This window comes from Epinephelus fuscoguttatus, linkage group LG10, assembly GCF_011397635.1.
Source record: "Epinephelus fuscoguttatus linkage group LG10, E.fuscoguttatus.final_Chr_v1".
Classification (NCBI taxonomy): domain Eukaryota; kingdom Metazoa; phylum Chordata; class Actinopteri; order Perciformes; family Serranidae; genus Epinephelus; species Epinephelus fuscoguttatus.
This window is the reverse complement of record NC_064761.1, coordinates 18,778,878-18,800,137: the sequence shown is the minus strand read 5'-3', so window position 1 is coordinate 18,800,137 and position 21,260 is coordinate 18,778,878. Positions and strand designations below refer to the sequence as shown.

At 41.2% G+C, this 21,260-nt stretch overlaps 1 long non-coding RNA gene across 1 annotated transcript; it reads left to right on the top strand.

Annotated features, from left to right (window-relative positions):
- The first annotated feature begins 11,282 nt into the window (after positions 1 to 11,282).
- Positions 11,283 to 21,139, top strand: LOC125896074 (uncharacterized). The gene is made up of 4 exons (XR_007450238.1): positions 11,283 to 11,314; positions 18,217 to 18,256; positions 18,529 to 18,643; positions 21,123 to 21,139. It is a non-coding gene; the product is annotated as an uncharacterized LOC125896074 (long non-coding RNA).
- The last annotated feature ends 121 nt before the right edge of the window (positions 21,140 to 21,260 follow it).

Genomic DNA, 21,260 nt, shown 5'->3' with positions numbered 1-21,260 from the left:
ACTACTAATGTTACTGCTGCTCTGTTGTTATGTTTTAATCTCTTCTCCCATGTGAAGCATCGGTGCCGAGAGAGTAACAACAACTGGCTGTGATGTCACGACAGGAGGAGTGAGTTGTTTTTGTTCAGTTCATCCCCCTGGAGAGGATATAGTGTCAGAGGTTTGCACACACAGGCGACCAGGGTTGTTTTTGAAAAACCACTGTAGCAACTTCAGACTGGGAAACAGCACATGAGGTTGTTTTTAAGTTGGAAAAATCCTGTTTGTGTCTGTTTCAAATCTCTGTTTGGCCAGTGGATAAGAGAGTACTGGCTGCACTTCAGATGCAGACAAAAACAAATTTATGAAAAGTAATCAGAAAGAGATGTTAGACCAGGGGGAAAAAGAGAGACCTTGTGGATAAAAGATTATGATGAAATATTAATTTAATCATCTAGAAGGTTAAGTGTTATTTTCGCAATAGTTTTGAGCATAATTTTTTTTTCTATTTTCCCCTCAGTCTTTTTCTCTTTTGGCACGTGCTGATTTCCTCGACTACCACACCCTCAGACTTTTGGAGACTGAATGTGACTTCGTGGAATTATAGCGTGTTTGCTACCAACAGGAGGGAGGGGGGGGTTAAACAGAGGACAACCTCCCTCCTTGCACATGACCACAACCCTGTGGACCTCCACCATCACCTTCTCCCTCTTTCCAACCCACTACCCCACCCACAGGCTCACAGCAAACTGCTACTTCAGAGGAAGTCCTGCTGGTCCCGTGTCGAAGGCCAACACAACAGGCTCTTCTCTCAGTTGGTGAGAGTGCGAGATGAATCTGAGGCCAAACGCTCTCTCATCCTCACCTCTCTGTCTCCCTCTATTCCTCCATTCCTTCCCCTCAGCTCTCTCCTGTGTTTGTTTTTCATTGAGAGGAAAGCTGAAACCTGCCCAGTTTGTTTTTCTCCCCCTCTTGGCCAAGTGCCTGCTTTTAAAGCCCAGGTGTTGGCGAGCAAGGAGTCATCTTTCAGAAAAACATCAGGGCCGATTGCTGGGTCATGTGGGAGGAGCCGAGGGGCGGGAGGCTGACACGGCAGGATTTTGACGTCTCTGTCATCTTTGGGTGTTTTTGTCTTTCAAACCGGTTGGACAGCCTGTCAGCTGCCAGTCAAACATTCAAAAACACATTCTTCGCCATTGACTGTAAGACAGTTGTTTTCCAGACTTTATTGTCACAAAACATTTTTTTAAGATGAGACAGGAGGATTTCTCCCTTACTGAGTCATTTAAAAGGGACATAAATTTTAGATTTGCACAAACATTCTGCATAGCATTGTGTAGGAAAAAATCCTCCCACCAAATGTTAAACCACTTCTTGTTCTAAAATGACAATTTACAGTAGGATAGTCACGTTTTTCTGACTTTTTGTTGTAATACAACTAGGACTGCAACCAATGATTATTTTTTTACAATAGATTAATCAGCAAAGTATTGACACACTTGATAATTTTGTCTATTAAAAAACCTGTTAAAAATGCCTATGACATTTCTCATGCCAAATGTGACATCCTCAATATCCCGTTTTGTCCAACTAACAGTCGAAAACCCAAAGATTTTACATTTACAGAGAAAAGCATCAAATTCTCACATCTGGGGCAGCTGAAACAAGGTTAAAGGAGCAGTGTGTAAGATTTAGGGGGATTTAGTAGCAGCTAGTGTTGAGGACAGCAGCTGAATTATCCACAAAAGTCTCTTCCTCTCCAGGACAAAATGACCAGGTGATTAAATCTTCTTAAAACGCATTAAAAATTCTTCTACATCAGGGGTGTCAAACATACGGCCCATGGGCCAGAACTGGACTGCTTAAGGGCCCACCCTTTAAAAAATACAGTTCTCTGGAAAAAAAACTCTTGTGTTCTTAATTTCAAGATATGGAACATTTGCAAAATACTGTCAACCAGCAGCTTCAGTGCAGAAGAATCTGTATCAGATTTCTATCTTAAAACGATGTTGGTGGAACACTTTTGCTAAGGTGCTGCCAAAACTTTAGATTTGTAAATGGAGATAACTTGACCTGCTTCCTCAATACCTTTCACTTTGGTTTGGTGTGGTGATGACAGCAGTACTGCACAGGAGTGGGAATGTATGGGAAAATGGACATGTAATGGTAGTGAGTAGTAGACTAAAAACGGAGACATATTATTGAAGTTGCACTTATAGTCAGAATGTACCTGTACGTCTTCACACTATAAGAGCGATTAAAAAAAAATGGAGGTGTTGTTATGCATAGGGTATTAAACAATGGTTTTACTGGTCCGGTCCACTCGAAATTTAATTGGGCTGTATATGGCACCGGTGTTCTGCACTGTTTGGTACAGTATTTGCCCAGTGCCTGCTATGTTTGCACACCTTGTTTTGGATCCAGACATTCAGGAGGTTTTTACAGTGAGCCGACTTATTCACAGAGGTCTCTTTCTCTGCAAAACAAAGGACCTGGTGATTTACACAGGTAAAAACACTGAATAAAGCAATTATCACTTTACATTAAACGTGACATTTGCCATGCTTGTCGGAGCTGGGCTGTTAGCCTAGCGCTTGCAAATGTGTGCTCACCTTTTTTCCCTGGTAACTTAAGATCCAGAAGGTCAAGAGGTCATAGAGGTCTCTTTAAAAAAATCTATCTATCTAGAGCCAGTGTTTGGTTTGTCTGTTCTGGGCTACTGTAGAAACATGGCTGTGCAACATGGCAATCTCGGTAAATGAGGACCTTCTCCCTATGCAGATATACATTGCTCATTCTAAGGAAACAAACACGTGACAATTCCTGTTTTCAGGAATTTCAGTGAAACACACTGCAACAGAAAATTATAATCTATCAATCAATCAATTACTCATCTCATCCTTTTAGCTCTGTGACACGTGGTTATATTCTGTCAAATTGTAATTTGTCATCTTTCATGACTTGCCGGGAGTTTCTGGATGATCAGAGGTGCCAGCGTGCAGCTTCACCGTTGGCATATCTTTACGTGCATAAACATGGTTTTATTAATGATGGTGCTCATTTTTGTTTGTGACACCCCATGTCTGCTGGGTCGAGCCATTATCAGGCTAATACTGTGTAGCCTGATCAACTATTGTTACTGACAAGACAACTGTTTTCTACCTTTCCTCTTTTCTTGTAATGTGGCCATATAATGGTCATTGTTCCCAAACACTCCACTGGACTTTTGTGAGTTGTGAAATAAAAGCCTGTGACTTATACACAACCACATGACATCAATATCAGATCAGCAAAAGAGAGGCAGGTCAGAAAGGATTTCGCAACATTTCAGGAACCAGTCGAACATCTATGTACTTGGATGATATCACTGTTAAACAAACTGTGTAAGTTGGAGTTCCCCTTTAATTCCAGCCAGACAAGTGATATTACTGTCATGTTGCATCATGGACTGAAGATGTACAGTATCGTGTGTGATGTGTTATTTTTACTGCAATAAGCTATAAAATGAAACAGAAAGTAAAGCCACTTAAGTTATTTTTTTAACCCTTGCATTCTGCTCAGAGAGTTAGTTGTATTATTTAGAGTGAGAAACTGTTGGACATGAGGAAATTGTACAGAAACTACAAACAAACTGGTGCCGTTCTGTCATTTGAGGCCTCTGAATAACTGGTACAACTGTCACAGCACATCTGTGTCCTTGATCTGGATCTTCTCCACTGGAAGGAAGAAACTCAGTGGGGAATCTTTTGTGGAAACAGAACTGGGAAAACAGATTCAACCCCTGATGTACCCCCTGACACCCATTGACCAGAACCCCATGGGAAACCCCCTCTTCTTCTCTGCTCCTGCAGCCAAGAGCCCAGCTGGAGAGTCATTAGGTCGCTCAGCTGATTTAATCCCCAGTCCAGGTCACATAAACACACAACACTGGGAAGGCAACCAACAGATTGTTATAAAGCTAAGTTTACTCTTTTTTTTGCAGCAAAAATATTGTTTAATGCTGGAGTAGGGAACACAAATAACAGCTTCAACAGATGAAACTGAAGTTTACAAATCTGATCTTGTTTGTGCGCCACAACACACCACGCTGTAGTAAAACAGCAGATTCTTTTGACCCGTTTTTACTGAGTTACAATACGTTGAACTCGCTAAAATAAAGTCATGACAGAGAAAAAGCAAATGTAAAAATGGTTTCACTTTATCTTGCGTCTCATGACTGAAAGGTGATTTAGCTTGTTGTTACCAAGCGGCAACCTCTGAAAAATGCATTAAAATGGGAGTCCACAAACCAGTGGGAGACGTGATGGTGGCAACATCCATTATTTTATAATGGTGCAATGGTTAGCATTGTCGCTCAACAGCAAAAAGGTTCGTGGTTCGAAACTGGGGTGGGGGATTTGAAGCGCAGGGTGGGGGAGCCCTTCTGTGCAGAGTTTGCACGTTCTCCCGGGATCAGTGTGGGTTTTCTCTGGGTACTCCAGCTTCCTCCCACAGTCCAAAGACATGCAGGTTAACTGGTGATTCTAAATTGTCCGTAGGTGTGAACGTGAGTGTGACTGGTTGTCTGTCTCTATGTGTAAGCCCTGTGATAGTCTGGTGACCTGCCCAGGGTGGACACCACCTCTCACCCAATGTCAGCTGGGATAGGCTCCAGCCCCACCATTCATTGCAAAGTCGCAGTCAACCTGCAGAGTGAATGCAGCATTTTCATGGAGTCCTGTAGCACTGCATCTGTCCTGCATTACACTGTGACTGTACCTCTTTCATTTTCTTGTCTGTCAAACAAGCAGCGGCACTAACAAGCACAGATCCTTTGCAAAACAACCGTGAGAGATTATGTAAGAGGTCTCTGGTCACGCAACACCATAACATAAGACAGAATAGTAATGTACTGATGGTGGAGAGCCAATAGGGGTGGAGAAGAAGAAAGGGATGTAGTAAAAGTAAGTAGTAAAAATAAAAATAAATATTGTGAAAGCAAAGATGACAGACTCACAGATATACTGTTCAGTCTTTAGTAAGTTGGAAAAAACTAAAAAACAAGCAAACTAACAATGAAACAAACAAAAAGAATCTATTCTACCCTTTACCCAATAAGGCAAAAATACTGAAAACAAAGTAAAAGAAGAGGCAGAGGCAAGTTTGTTTTTTATGTCTTCCTTATCACATATATCCATCAGTTTAAGCACGCCATGAAAGCAAGACTGGGTAGGTGATGCCATCAGTGGTACTCTCTGTACCTGAAACCAGTGAAGCGCAGGAATGCCTCTGACATACACGGCCCATTGTGGGTCATATCTGATCTGAAATCAGCCCAAAGCAGCAAACGAACTGAAAGAAAGACTGGCCCTCGGATGGATGGAGGAATGAAGACAAACAGACAAACTTGATGACCTGTAGTGAGAACACAAAGTGCCCTACTGTTGAGCTCTGACAGGTGGATTAGCTGTAAGAACATCCTGTAAACAACACCATCCAGGTCTGGTGCTGTGCGTCCAAGTCCTGCAGAGCAGGGCTGCATATAAAAGGAAGAACATATGATCGAGTGCGATAAGCAACTCATGATGAAAAAAAAAAAAAAACACATGAAAAGCCAATGCTGACACAGCAGGAAAACAAACACTACAATAATCAATAATCAAACTAAGACCTCGTACCTCTTTTCCAGCCCTTACTGAAGCTGAACTTTTGTACTGATTGACATGACATATGGTCAGTGAAACAAGTTTAGCTGGAAATCAAACACAACCATTAATGGCTGACACTCAAGAACACAGCCAGACTGGTTTTGAATTGTTTTGTAATTTTTTTATTTGTTTTTCTCCATATCTTTTCCCCTTACTTCTCAAATCCTAGCATGATAAGCTACAGGCACAGACCTGAATCACAAAGATAAGTGGATTAAATCAAGAACATCTAAAACTATAGTTGTACTGATGAAAAATATTCCACTATGAAAAAATGACATTGACAATGACAATGTCATTAGAATATTGGTTGAAAACTTTCACTTCTTTTTTCCACATATTTATACTTTTAAATCTTACTTTTAAGCAATCAAACATTTTTGATTCCTTATTGTGATTCTAATTTTACTGCACAAAAGATCCCACATAAAAATGTAATCAGTTTAGGTAATAATGCATAATGCGGTGGTCTAAAATAGAAAAGTATAGTAGTTCTCAGCATGGATGTTGCTGAGCTGGTGGCTAGCAGCTAACGATGCTAACTCCATAAACAGTGCTAAACAACGGCAACAGTGTTGACAGGGTTAATGGTGTTAATTAGGGGGAACCAGATGGTAGGCGCTATGCTTCCACGATGATATCGTTCTGACATCAGTGGTAACTGCAGTGTGAACACAGTGCAAAGTGGAGGTGACGAGCTAGCCAGTGGGATACATACATGCACTCGAGCAGTACGGTACAGTTCAGTTCGGTATGCTTTTTTCCCGTTTCCACTGTGAACAGTTGTGGATGGTACCAATGGAACTGTTCTGTACTGTCCCCATTTTTGGTCCCCCTCCTGTTGGGATACCTAGCACACACATCTGGTTACTAAAAGGTGGAGCTGTGAACACTGCAGTCTGTTGATTGGTCAATAGTGGACGGTCACTCTGCTGAGGGCTGAGTTGTGGCTGGTTTTGAGGCTCATGTTACCACTGTTCATACTATGTACAGTTTTATTACTGTAACTATAAAATGAAAGTCTGAGAAAAAAACTTTTTATATGACATACACTTTTATTAACAAGTGGATCTTAAAGCTTTTAGATATATTAGTTTTGACCGGGTTATGTGAACTGCATATATTCTAATCCTCACTCAGAGGATGGGCTCCGGCAACACCCAACCCCTGAGCTTGCCTGAGAAGGACTAAATGCACAAACCCGCAATTTTTAAGCATCCCATGGAGAGAGACTCTCACTGCAAACTGTTCTATTTTGTTCTGAAACTGTCGCGATAAACAAGGTGCAGACTTCTCTCTGTGTCACCGGTAATGAGGAAATACAGTGAGTGCTGGACGGAGCAGTGAGTGACAACAACCCCGCCCACATTTAAGGATACTGTTGTAGTGGAAACACTAGGGTCTAGGTACCATGTCTGAAGGGTTACTTTAGGTTCCAAAGGTACCATACCGAAAGTGTTTGGTGGAAACAGGGCTTAACATGCACACATGGACGGATTGGCTACCACAAGTGGCCACAGAGGAGCTCAAACAGCAACACACACAGGAGCGTGACCTTACTCTCTGCTCAGGACGCCATTATTTCAAATCTTTACACAGCAAATAGTAGTTTGCAGCTATAGTAACGCTCTGAATTTCGCATAAGCAACCTTTAAGAAAAACAAAGTAACACTGTGTTTTAATCAGACAATCAGAAGCAAATATTTCCACTTGCAAAACTGGGATATCTGACCTGGATAAACAAAAACATGTTAATAAAGTTGTCACCACACACTGGTTGTTTTGTGATCAGATTAGATCAGAGAGTGAGCCAGTCTGTATAGTTTGTTCACATTAATGAGAAAGTTGAGCGCAATGATGTCACGTTAAAGTCTGATGTGGTGTGATGGTGATTATATTATTATACGAAGACTTTAGAAGCATCTGCACCTGCTGTTAGTCACACACACGTAAATGCAAATGCTCAAACGCATAATCTGATGGCAAAAATGTTTATGCAAATATGTACGCACTAACAGGCTCCAAATTAAAAAATATACACCAGCATGTGCACAGTAGAGCACAGAAGTACAGTGCAGCAGAAAGAGTGACAACTGCTCTTTGAATACCAGCCATATATAGGTACACACACACACACACACACACACACACACACACACACACACACACACACACACACTTCCTCTGTGCTGTACACCAGCTGTGTTGAGGCTCCAAACATTTAAATGTAATAACATATGGGGGATGTGCGTGCCTCACTGTGTGCCAGTGTGTGTGTGTGTGTGTGGGTGGATGTGTAGGCGGCCTTTCTGCATGTTTTTTCTTGTTTGGACTGGTGTGTGTCTGTATTCATTTAGGTGTGTATGTGTGTATGTGTGCTGTGTTTGGCTAGTGTACACATAAACTGTCACTGCTGCTCAGTCTGCTTGTCAGTGTGTGTGGAAAGTTGCCTATTTGAATGCCAGGACAGCATGAGTGGTATCAAAGTACATACAATGACTTATTGTTGTCATGTGAATGGAACAGGAACGATGAACAAAAATTGGCAAGGAAATATTAATACATGTAGAAAAATGTAGCTGCACCAGTAAACAGAATGAAAGTGCGAGCAGTGTGCTGCTCACGGCCGAATCTAAAAAGCCTAAAGGTTTGTTTCCAGGGTGTGTTTATGTGAGCTCAGGAGAAAATCTTCTTAAAAACCTGAAACAACAAACCAAAGTTGCTTTCTAATGACACTTGCCTTCAGCAGTCAGCAACGAAAAACAGCTCTGACCTTTGACCTCTGCTGCAGCACACTGTCTGTAATATTTGTGCTCAAGATGTAAAGTGATTCTGCTCCTTACCTCCGTAGAAAACAGTCAGGAAAAGAGCATCAACTGGCTTAAATGTAACAAAAACAAGTGTTTGATTCGTTATCCATGTGTGGTTTAATCGGAAAATATTTTGTTTTGATTCAAGAGACTTCCTGTACAAATAAAATGCCTTACAGAGACTTGATGTGTGAATCTGATGCACAATTTGCGTCATTTAAAAAGCCACAGTTTCACATAAAGTATGTGTTTCTTTGATGCTGCCACTTTCACTCTTCACCGCAGCTCATATTATCAGCAAATGTTCTTATTGTGCATGTTGTCTTTCTTTTATCTTGATGCTGATGCTGCACACTATAATCTATTTTGCAATTTCAATTTAGTAAAATATGTTTTCTATAATATTAAGTCCTTTTTTCTGTCTATTTATATCTTATTGTGTTTTGTGCACCTTAAGATGCTCTATGGCAATTCACTGCTGAAACTTATGACTCATTAAATAAATGGTCATGTGTTTTCACAGGACTGATCAGACAAAGTACGGGGCTGCAAAACCGTGCAAAGCACTGGACAAACATTGCTTTCAGCACCAACCTCCACAACAAAGGGGAAGTGAAACTAAAAACTGTGTGTGTGCGTGCCTGTGTGTGCAGACAGCTGGGAACATCAGGCCCCACCTACAAGCTCCTCTCATTGGCTGTGTCCTGTTGTTAAGGGCGTTTAATAAGAAAACAAGTTGCAACAGCAGTCTTATCTGTGGTGACATCACATGGCCCTTTAAACGGTAGACCGCAGACTGAGTTTAAATGGTTGATGAGACAGAACACTCCTACAAAAACAAAACCAAAAAAAAGTTTCAGACCTGTGAGTTTGGTTGACAGTTGCTCTACTTGCAGGCTCTTTAAAAAGTTTATGACAATGAAAGCCGTGAGGCACATTCGACCGCAATGCATTTTGTATTCCAAATATATTTTTTAAAGGTAAACACCTCTCAAAGGAGCTTTGCATGTGTGTTTATTGGCTGTTAAAGACACGCAATAATGATCCCAGGGACCCACAGCTGGAGAAGGCCAATAAAAGTCCAGTAGGATTATTTTATGAATACGTGCAGAAGAGGGAGGGAAATAATCCTTTGGGGAAGAGGTCTGCAGTCGTAGCTTTGGTTCTGGATCTGCTGGTCTACTATATGTGTGTACACGGATGCAGCCTACAGTGTCCATTGTCCAGGAGCAACAGTAGAAAGCTTGATCTCTCATCAAAACAGCTCTGAAACAATAAATATCTAATATATCTGGCCTATTGCAAGAGCCCTGTCCACCACGTATGGTCTGTGTGACATGCCCTCCATTTAGCTTTTGATTTTAATATAAAGTTAGCATTACTATCATTATGTTTATTTCCATATTAGTCCTCAATTTATATTCAAGAGTCAAATCTGAAAGTCTGCTGTGTTTACTGTACTCGGTGAATAGTGGTTGCTCATATTCAGAGTGGGTGGTCTTGTTTTATTTCACAATAAGAGCCCAGTGAAGAAGGCTCGCAGCCAAAAAGTTTGAAGCCTTTGGATCAGTTGGGTGAGTGTAGGCCTTTTTTTTCTATTTTGTGTTTAGTCAGAATGAGAACAAAACACACTGAGTCAGCATTTTATTTTTAAACCAAGAAAAATGAAAATGAAGTTGTGCTTTTAATTACAGTGATGCCCAAGCTGGAAACCATCCTCTGCATGTAAACAATGCTATTTATTTAGAGGGCAACCATAGTGCAGTTTCTTCGGGACCATTTGAGGCCAGTTACTCGGTCAAGGACGATAGCAGGAGTGTCCCAAATACCCAATATGTATGTCGTTTAGTAAATATGAGGAGAGCATGCAATCTCTACACAGAAATGAGCAGTGCTGGGATTTGATTTAAGAGGCGACACTGCTACCAACCCCTGAGCCCCAGTGGAAAAATAATTAAAACCCCTGTGATTAAGTACTATAAACAGATCATGCCATGATACCAAAGACTGGCAGCCTCTATCTCATACCTGTGGATCCACATTTCCTATGAACTGTGATTGTCAGAGGTGGAATCCAGGTGAGGGGGCAGATAGTTTGTTTACGGCCTTGCGGAGGGGAAATTCTGGCATGTCCAGTCACTGGGTGAGAGGTTACAGCCAAGGGGGTGACTGATCAGCAGGACAAACTCTGCAGCCTCTATTTGTCTAAAGGGATCTGTTCCAAAATGCTAAATATATCTGTCCTGGAAAAAGAGCCGATCGCTGAAGTTCATTAAAGTAACAGTGAAATTCATTGATCCTTAAGGTGAAATTCTGTTACATGAGTGCATTTTTGTTTTTTACAGGTTCCTGGAAGGTTCCAGGACATTTCAGTTTAAAGTTGAATTATTAAACACGTTGTTTAGGCCCAAATTCAGGCAACTGCATGTATGTTATTGTAGAATTGTAACATCTGCTGTTGCCAGTCTCTTTATCAAAACATCATTGCGTGAAATCAGGAATTGATTCCCTAACATGTTCTCGTCTGCACGCTTAAATCATGGGCAAGATCGGAGAAAAAAAACACTGTATGAAGTAAATCTTGTAGTTTATATATCTCTGGAGCGACTGCTTAAATGTGAAACTGTTAATCAAACTAAATGAGTGTGCACCTGACAAATTTCAAATTCTCTGCTTTTGCTGTGAGACCTTTTGAACTGAGCGTTGCATGTTCTCTGAAAGAACCTGCTGCCTGTGTGTTTGATGCAGGTGGGGATAAAATCAGCTGCACGCGCCCTCATGTGTGCAGCTGACGCACACTCCAAACACACAAACCTTCTGTGATGCACGTCGCGCATGGTGAGAGGCGAAAAGTGTTTCCTGTGTTTCCTGTGTTCCTCGGCTCAGCATGTGACTGATCACCCAGCCCCGCCCCTCTGCACTGTATACAGACCTTTTTACTGTATATGAAAACATGCTGCCGTCTGCCCTTTGTTTTCCTCTGTTATTCAACACTTTACTGATCCCTAAGAAGAAAGTCTTAGCTCTACGTGATGTGTCTGTCTGCCATTTGTATCCGTGCTTGTGTGACCGTCTTTCAGCATGATCCGTGTGTGTGCGAGCATGAAAACAGCAGTGTGCCAAATGTTGATTTACCATGGAGTTATAGATACTAGTAAGTCACGTAGCGTTTGTTTTTGTCTTGCTAAAAACTGCATTGAAGTTTGCCCAAGTTAAATCCAATGCAAAAGCCCCATGCAATTTAACTTAGCCTCTACAAGTGAATCCATTATTTGTGGTGATTCCCCTTTAATTACTTGATTTCATTCAGAAAATCTTGTAAAAGCTTGAGCAGCTGAGCATATAAAAATAAAGCTTGACAGTGAAGTAGCTATTAAATGTGCTTCAGGTCCTTGTAGCCGAATAATCTCCTTACACCAGCAGATAAATGGTTTGTAAGTGCAACTTGGTACCAATGCAGGCGGTTCTCATGCACTGTTTTGACCAATATGATGTAATTTTCCCCACATATTGATCTGACATGATGATGAAGATTTTTATTTCTTTTCATTTTGTTTGATATGTGCTATAACAATTTGCACCAAACCCTTCAATCCTGTGTAAATTTACAGCACAAATTAAAGCCGATAGCAACCACTTAATCACTCTGTGACACTGGGAACTAAATATCCTTTTGAGTTCAAATGAATTTTTAAAACCTTAGTTAAAAAAACACATTTCTATTACACCACCATAACATGGTCATATTTAATCTCCTGCGTGCTCTCTTACAGTAAAAGCTTGCTGGAGTAACACACAGTAAACAACAAAGTATTTAAATTGCACACATATATAAACACGTCCATTCACTTTTCATAAAGAGGACATTTGGCTTGTGCAAATACCTGTAAAGTCAAGGGAATGCTGTGTGTATTTTTACAGTGTGACAGCATCTGTGCTAATTTGAGGTCGTTTTCTCACATTTTCCTTTTCAAACTCCAGAAAAGGAGTCCAGCTAAAAGAGTGTCCTTGAACGAGTGGGAACTTAATGGGAAGTCGGCTAACCAAAATACCTCACCGCTCCCCAACAACAGGAAAAGGCCTCGTAAACTTGGACCACTCTGGCTAAACCTTGTGTTTGCTCTCTGGGAGAAACACATCCTCGCACTGTGGCTGAGATAATCTCCCTGCAATTAACAGATACCATTGTATTCACCAGCCTTACGCTACGTGACCAAAAGTCTGTCCCTGACGCTAAACCAACGCCACTAGAGATGGTTCATTAACAGGGCAGAAAACGTAACTATACTTGCTAACTGCTTGCTAAGAGATCATCTTTGTTCAAGCACAGAGAGACCTGGTTACAAGCAGTTATACATCCTACTTTCTTCCACTGTATATATGCAACTAGAGAAAGTTAAAGCTCAGAGTGTGTCTGGCGGACAGAGCAGGAAGTGTGTGTGTGTGTGTGTGTGTGTATGAGCATGGTTGTTTTTCTCTCTTTGTGAGTACCAGTTTGACTTTTAAACCTCCTCCGCAGTGAGAACATTTTTGTGACGTGATGTTATTTTGGACGGTCTTTACCTCTGCAAAAGGGAAATATAGTGTGAAGACTCAAAATTGATTAAGTAATTTGTTTCAAAGAGAGGAATTAGGATTTGATTCAGATTGAGCCTTCCGACTAGAAGTTGCCTAAACCTGACTAGAAGTTGAATCTAAGTGTGGGATAGGATTTATGATGTTTAGGTTAGGCAGGATGTGACAAGTAGAAACACTCATGTTAAGGGTCTGACTTAATCACAATGAAAAAAAATCAATGAAAGCAGCTGCAATTAAAAGATGAAACTCGGAATCAGAAACTTGAATGCTCTCTAGACAAAAGTGCACTGTGTCCATCGTAGGTCAGAGTATGATGTGAAGTTCGGATATCACAGAGGGAATACAGACAATGGCTGGCCCTCATAAGTACATTAATCCTGATGTGTGTGTGTGTGTATGCACATATGGGAGGAAGAAGTCAGAGGAAGGAGGAGGCGGGGGGTGATGTAGCTCCCAGCACTGGCTCACGCCGGTTTGCACTGCTTCTCACTGGCCCAACCCCGCAGCGAGGTTGCAAGGTTAGCGGAGAGGCGAATGGATTTGGGGTTGGGGAGGCGGGTTGAGAGAGGGGGGCGCATCATTTAGCGCCTTGACTGCCCTTTGCAGCGCACATGCCAGGCAGCTGACATGCCAGCCAGATATCTGCATGTAGGGAGTGCATGCAGCGGTCACCAGCCCTCTCTGTGTGGAGAATCAAGGCTGAGATACTGAGGCATGTCATATGGATTATGCATCACACTGTAGACACACACACGTGTACACACTCATATGCTCCAGAGGCACATAAAAAGTTCTCACGTGCATAAACATATACATGCTTTGCTTGGTAATTGTCACCATGTGGTAATATTTGAAGAGTTTCCGCTTTTCGTTTAGATTTAAATGACATCTACAGAACACATAGGAGGCAGAAGTGAAAGCTCAACGATCGTGACTTCCCATGAGTCAGGAACTGTGACAGCAAAGCTCAGCATAGATAAGACTTATTAACTGTGATGATTCCTGTTGTGGCTTTCTTTGTGGAAAATGTAGCCTCCTAAAATATCCAACTCTTTCTGCATTGTATATAAAAGTGTCCAGCAGATGTATAGAATGGATAATCACAAGAATGAGGCAGAGATTATTTACACAAACTTTCCTAAGAGGCTCAACATATACAATCTTTATATCTTATGTGTGCCTGTGCTCTTGTTGCAGTGAGTTTAACCGACTGAGAGACGGGTCACTTGCACAGCTGTTTAACTCAAACACCAGCAGCAGCGGCAGCAGCAGCGGAGTTACTGCTGTGTTTAGCGGAAAGATACACAGCTGAGCTTTATGAGAGCCGGGCAGAGACTTAAGTGTATTTGTTCACACTGTTCTTTCAGACCACATTACAATACTGAGCACAAGCAGAGGTCCGTTCACATCAGGCATGTTGGGCGATGTTTATTTAATGTCTGAAGCATTTGATTCTTCAGTTCCTTTGTCTGTCCCAGTGTGAAGAAGGATATTTGAACTCTGGTGGCACCGCATACTATGACAGTATTGAGATGTCTATTAATATCAGTGACCAATGAATGTAAAGTGCTTACACATATTATAAAACTACAGTGGCATGCAAAAGTGTGGGCACCCATGATCATGATCAAAATTTTGTTTACTGTGAATAGTTAAGTAAGTAGAAGATGAACTGATCTCTAAAAGGCATAAAGTTAAAGATGACACATTTCTTCAACATTTTAGGCAAGATCAGTGTATTGTTTTTGTTTTGTACAATTTTAGAGTGAAAAAAGGAAAGGAGCACCCTGCAAAAGTTTGGGCACCCCAAGACATTTGAGCTCTCAGACAACGTTTACCAGGGTCTCGGACCTAAATTAGCTTGTTAAGGCTATGGCTTGTTCACAGTCACTGTTTGGAAAGGCCAAGTGAAGCAAATTTCAAAGCTTAATAAATACAGTAAATACGAACGGTGGAGGTCAAGTTGAAGTCTAGAAGGCCAAGAGAACTTTCTGAGAACTGCTCCTAGAAATGCTGAAAAGGCTAATCAAAACCCCCGTTTGACTGCAAAAGACCTGCAGGAAGATTTAAGAGATTTTGGAGTTGTGGTACACCATTCTACTGGGCAGCAACACCTGCACAAACATGATCTTCATAGAAGAGTCATCAGAGGAAAACCTTTCCTATGTCTTCACCACAAAATTCAGCATCAGAAGTTTGCAAAGAAACATCTAAACAAGCCTGATGGACCGATGAAGTTAAAACAGAACTTTTGGACACAGTGAGCAATGGTATGTTTGGAGAAAACAGGGTGCAGAATTTCATGGGAAGAACACCTGTCCAACTGATAAACACGGGGGTGGATCAATCATGCTTTTGGCTTGTTTTGCAGCCAGTGGCACAGGAACATTTCACAGGTAGAGGGAAGAATGGATTCAATCAAATTCCATCAAATTCTGGAGGCAAACATCACAGCATCTGTAAAAAGCTGAAGCTGAACAGTGCACAGGACAGTGATCCTAAACACACCTCGAAATCCACAATGTTCTACCTCAGGAGGCACAAGCAGAAGGTTTTGCCATGGCCCTCACAGTCCCTTGATTTAAACATCATTAAAAAATCTGTGGATAGACCTCAAAAGAGCAGTGCATGCAAGACAGCCCAAGGATCTAACAGAACTAGAAGCCTTTTGCAATGAAGAATGGGCGAAAATGCCCCAAAGAGGAATTGAAAGACTCTTAGTTGCCAGATACTTGCCAGGGGGGGAGCTACTGAGTACTGACCATGCAGGGTGCCCAAACTTTTGCTTCAGGCCTGTTTTTTTTTGTTTTTTTTTTGTTTTTTTTGTTATTTTGAAACTGGAACAGACAGAAATTAAAAAGTAATCTTGCTTAAAATATTGAAGAAATGTGTCATCTTTAACTTCATGCCTTTTGGAGATCAGCTCATCTTCTACTTTTCTATTCACAGTAAGTGGAATTTTGACCAGGGGTGCCCAAACATTTGCATGCTACTGTACCTATTTCTTTAAGGGTTCTTGAGGTGTTCTCTTTCTTTAAGCGTTCTCCACAGGTCTGAAAACTGTCCATTGTGCTCGGTTGAAGTTACAACATTTGTCTTAACTGCCTCTTCCTGCCTACATTTCAGTCGCTGTCTTGGCAGGACGGCTGGATTTCTGTCTCACAAACAGGCTGAGTTCTTGAGTCATTAGTTTACAAGCTCTGGCTCTCTTGTAATTGTATAGCTTAAACAAGCCAAAAATTAAAAAATGCAACATGGAGATTCGCTCTGTGGTTGTAAAAGACAAAAAACATGTGCAGGTGGTGTCGAACCTTGCTGTTAAAAAAGTCAGCCAATGAATTGACACAGTATTTACAGATCCTGTGGGCCTTCTTCTTGTAGCTTTGCTTGAATGTGGTGCAGAAAAGCAAAGTCAATTAAATGAAACACAGCATTCCATCCAACAGTTACTAGAAGGTTTCTCTTCTGGCGGCTCAAAATAGAGAAAAACTGTATTTTTCCAAGCATTTCCATGGGCAGAATACAGCACGCAAAAATGTGCTTTCAATAGATACATCTGTATATAGACATTCACTATAAAGAGTACGGCCATGCCTTCAACTCTCCAGAGAAACAAATAAAATGCAGCTGGAGAGTTATGCAATGGAAAAACCAAGCAGTGCCGCCTCGCCTCTGTCCAGGTGGAACTGATTTTCAGCTATGGCAGATGGAGGACTTTTGCCCAAGTATGCTTTACTTAGATTATAATGCATGTTTTTCCAATAAATGAGGTGGTGAGGTTTTAGAGTTAGAGAGGAGACGCTCATTCAGGATTTCTGCTTTCGGGCTTTTTTCTTTTTAAAAAATCACTAATTATCCACTGAGCTCATTCACGCTCCATATCCTTCCACAAATTCAAATCTACTAAACTTAAATTTTGTACTGTTGCTAACTGAGCTTCACTGCAACATACTTTAGTTGCAGCAACAGCCACAGCAGCAACACATCCCTCGGCATTTCTCAGGGACGTGAGAGTTTTCGTTTCATTTTTCATGATTCTATTGTAAGTCTCATGATCAGTTTGGAGTTACCAACTTGCACAAACTTGCCTCTCAAGATTAATGTGACTCAGTTTCATTATGGCCTATTACGTAAACCTTGAAATCTGGACTTTATAATTTGTGTAAATTTGACAAGAATTCACTTGTAATGTTGTGTGTAGCTTTGTATTGTGTGTCTTGTGTATGATGTGCTTGTCTGTATAGTTTTATATTGCATTGTCTGTCTCGTGTCTTCATTGTATCACTTTGTATTGTGTGCTATGGGTTGTAGCTTTTTATTGTATTGTTTGTCTTGTTATTATTTTACTGGGCTGTGTCTTTGTTCTGACCTGCCAAGGGACTGCGGATGCAAATTAGCTTTCAGCTATAATCTAGTATGGTGCATAAAATGTTAACATTTATAAATGTTTTGAACTGTACGTGGTCCCTTTTAAATCAATAAATAACAATAATAACAAGCTATGTTCCATATTTTAAATTTAAATTCATCTTAACCACATACATTTACATTACTATGAAAAACAAGACCATCACTGAAGAACTTGACAGCCTCAGGGGGGCTCAACCTTTTACCCTCTGGGTTGAATTTGGGGAGAGCATCTAAATATAGAAATATTAAATCAAAAAAATTAAAACATCTTGGTGATGTAGTGAGCCCAATGATTTAGAAGTCAGAGAAATCCTGAAAAACGTTTTCAGCCTTGTTGGAACGACTGGGGTGTCATCTTCGAACATGGTATCCAGTTCTCTTCACACACTGATAGGGGAAAATAGCACTGTACTTTCTGTAAGTCTACAGAGGTAATTGCAAATAGTGGAAGCAATGTAAGATCAGTGATAAAAATTAAAATTGTTCGGGTTAACTAACATGTTTGTCCTCTTCAGGCAGGAAATAGGGTACAGAGAATAATGGTGTTTATTGGACATGTGGCTTTGATCTTGCAAAACATTTGAGCTAACAATAGTGAAATGAAGTCCCTCCCCTATAATTTTGCAGATCAAGAGGTGTAAGACGCAAGTCACGTTACCAGTCACCTACAACGGCTGTTTTTTTTCTTTTGTTTGTTTGTTTTTGTACTGGCATATACTCACATGAACAATGGCTCGTTCTTTCTCTTCTAGGCTGATAAAAGACCGAGAGTCACTGGATAAAACACATCAGGTAAGAAAGCGTTACCTAGCTAGCCAGCTAGCTCGCTGATGTTGGTGTCATATATCCTGCTAAACAAGAGATGTAGTTCACTGAGCACTTTCACATAACGCTAAATGGTACTACGACAGACCTGCATCCAACTATGACTTTCTTGACTTGCAAAATTAGATTTTAAATTGACAAACGTATGTCCAATTCATATCACAACTCAAACAGGACCAAAAAAATATTTGTCTTTCGCTGTTAACTACCATAAGCCAACATATTTCTTTCTGAAATAGGATTCCATGGGGGACCCTGAAAAGGGAGGGATCTTGCCTCTCTATACTGCTGGCAAGCAAAGAGATGGCCAGTGTGTGCACCATGGTGTGGTGTCTTTACTGAAGTCATATCAAGGTATCACAAAGAATTTGACAGAAAAGTGACATCATTATGTTTTCCTCCTGGTGCCGTGATCAAACCTGGACTTGCATAAGTATATCAGAAGAAAGTTCTGTGGTGTTGTTGTGAATGAAAGTCACAAAGATAATCTCAGTGCATATAGCACAGCAGCTCTGGGCTGCTTCAGCAGTATACAGCTGCCTTTGGTCACGCATTATAAAAGCTGTGAATCAGCACAGAGCAGTTACTATATCACCCTGCAGTGGATTGATGACTGCTCTGCATGTAGTGAGGCTTCTGGCAGAATTATGGGGTGAAGTCAGAGGTCAGGGGTCTGACCTCCAGCACCACCTCCTTCCATACTTCAGACATCCAATGAGGGGCCCACTGGCTGGAGACGTACAAACCAAATCTAGTTGGGCCCCCTTGTCACATTCAAGACCCAATGAGACAAAATCATCTCTAATGTTTCCCCCAAAAAGCATCAGAGAACTCTCACAACTTCAGATTCTGTTGTTTTCCCAGACAGCCTCTGAAGCCTAATGGGATACTGCCTTTAAATGAGGCATCTCACTACATAACAGATTTTCAGAATGGAAAGACTGACACAAAAAAGCTATACATATCTTGCTACAGACCTTTACCATACCTGATATGGCTAATATTCATCACAGAAGTTATCAGACTTGTTTACAGCATCTGTCTGACCCTAACCCCTAAAATAGAATTGGCTGTGGTGCGCAGTGATTCCATGTTTGCTCTGATGAGTGAAGATATGAATGTAATGTATATTAATAGAAGGTGCCTGATCTCCAGTCAAGAGAGCAGCTAGCATTAACTGGTCCAGGGAAGTAAGTTTAGGACTTGGCAGCCGGCTGAGTCCAGGAATAGAGTCAGTTTGGATGAGACCTGTGACACACATAAGGTTGGGCTCATCCCTGAGGCGGTGACACCCATGACTCTGACCTCGCTGCCCTTTTTTTTTTATCAAGGTTTTATAACAGCTCTGACCCACTAAAAAACAAGTGTACATGCCAGTGCAACCATCCCTCCTCACAAACACCTAATATCTCCTTACACTGATTTTAGAAGCAGTCTAATCTATATTCCTGCCATGATTTATTCCAAACTAATCACTCTCAAACCAGTAATCGCTGCATATACACCTTAAATGCCCATTATTTGGCACATAGTCATCTTCATCAGCTCTCTTTCTCGTCATCACCACCATCATCAGAGACCTTAACGGACTCAGCATCCTTAAATAATTTCACCGGAAATGTAGAATGTTTGAGGCATCTTATACTGAAAAAAGATAACTTTTTTTTTTTCAACTGCTCCATTTTATCTTTATAGTTTCCACACAGAGATTGACAGCTTATAGACACACATAGATGCTTGATGGTATACCCACTGTAGCATGGAAAAAACAGACCGTTCCACCAGAAGTGCGCTTGGATGTTCACAAATCTCAAGCACGTCTGCTTGATATCAAAACACCCAATTTGGCTCCGCCTCCCACTTCACCTCCTGATGCCTTACGTAATGAGTAGCAGAACACCTGCCCATCACTATAAGCCCTGGATCTTCCCAACACCACCACCACTCTGCTGTGGATCCTCTTACACTTCTGGAGAATGTGTATCCAAATTGTTCCTGGTGACAACAAGCGCATGACGGAGCGCTCAAAGAAAAAGTTCAGCCAGTCTGAGTCAGAGGAAAGATGAGGAGGAGGAGTGAAGTGAGGGAAGTGAGGAGGGGTATAAAGCCCCGAGAGTCAGCCTACGCTGGTTCAGACCGGTTCCTGCCTCCTTCCCCTTCTCCACTCTGGCTTCTCCTCCTCCTCCTCCTTTCCTGTAGTTTATTCTACTCATCTCATTGCCTTTCCAGTTTTTTCCTCCTTTCCTATTTTGGTCTAATTAAATTTTTCTTTCCTGTGTTCTCCCTCCCTCTTTTCTCTTCTGTCTGCTCTGATTTCGCTTTCACAGATGTTTAACTGCAAATGTTACTCACTACACCCTGATTATGCACTGCTAAAAACAGAACAATACATCATCTTGATATGGTTTGAATGTGTGAGATTCAGGTTTTTAAAATGTAAATTTTATAAACACCATTAGCAATACTGTTTCTGATGGACAATCACATAAAGGTAATAGGTTAGTGTGTCTTTGCAGTTGGAGAGTGTGAAATAGGAGAAGCAAAGCCAGAAAGAAAATACAAGTGTGAAGAAGTCTCAGAGAGAGACTTTACATATATCAGCACATATCACTCTGCTGAGAATCATCTAATTAAATAGACCAATTCGGAGCCAGATATCAGTAACATGTCAAATCTAAGTGTTTTTCACAGATGAATTTTGAGGAAAAACAACTTTGTCTAGAGGCTAAACATGGAGGACATAATGGTGAGGGTTGATATTCTAAACAGAGTTGGATGGGCTTTGTTATTCCTCAGCAAAACTGAAGATTCTGGCTTCTCCTCTGCGCTGCAGGCTGTGTTAACCCGGGGAAGAATGGAGATGTAAACACTGTGAGGCTGAACAATGTTTCCTCCTCCAGGCTGCTGGCCAGATGGATTAGAGACTGTCAGTGGTGAGATCTGACGCAAAGCAACAGCTCAGCCAGCTGAG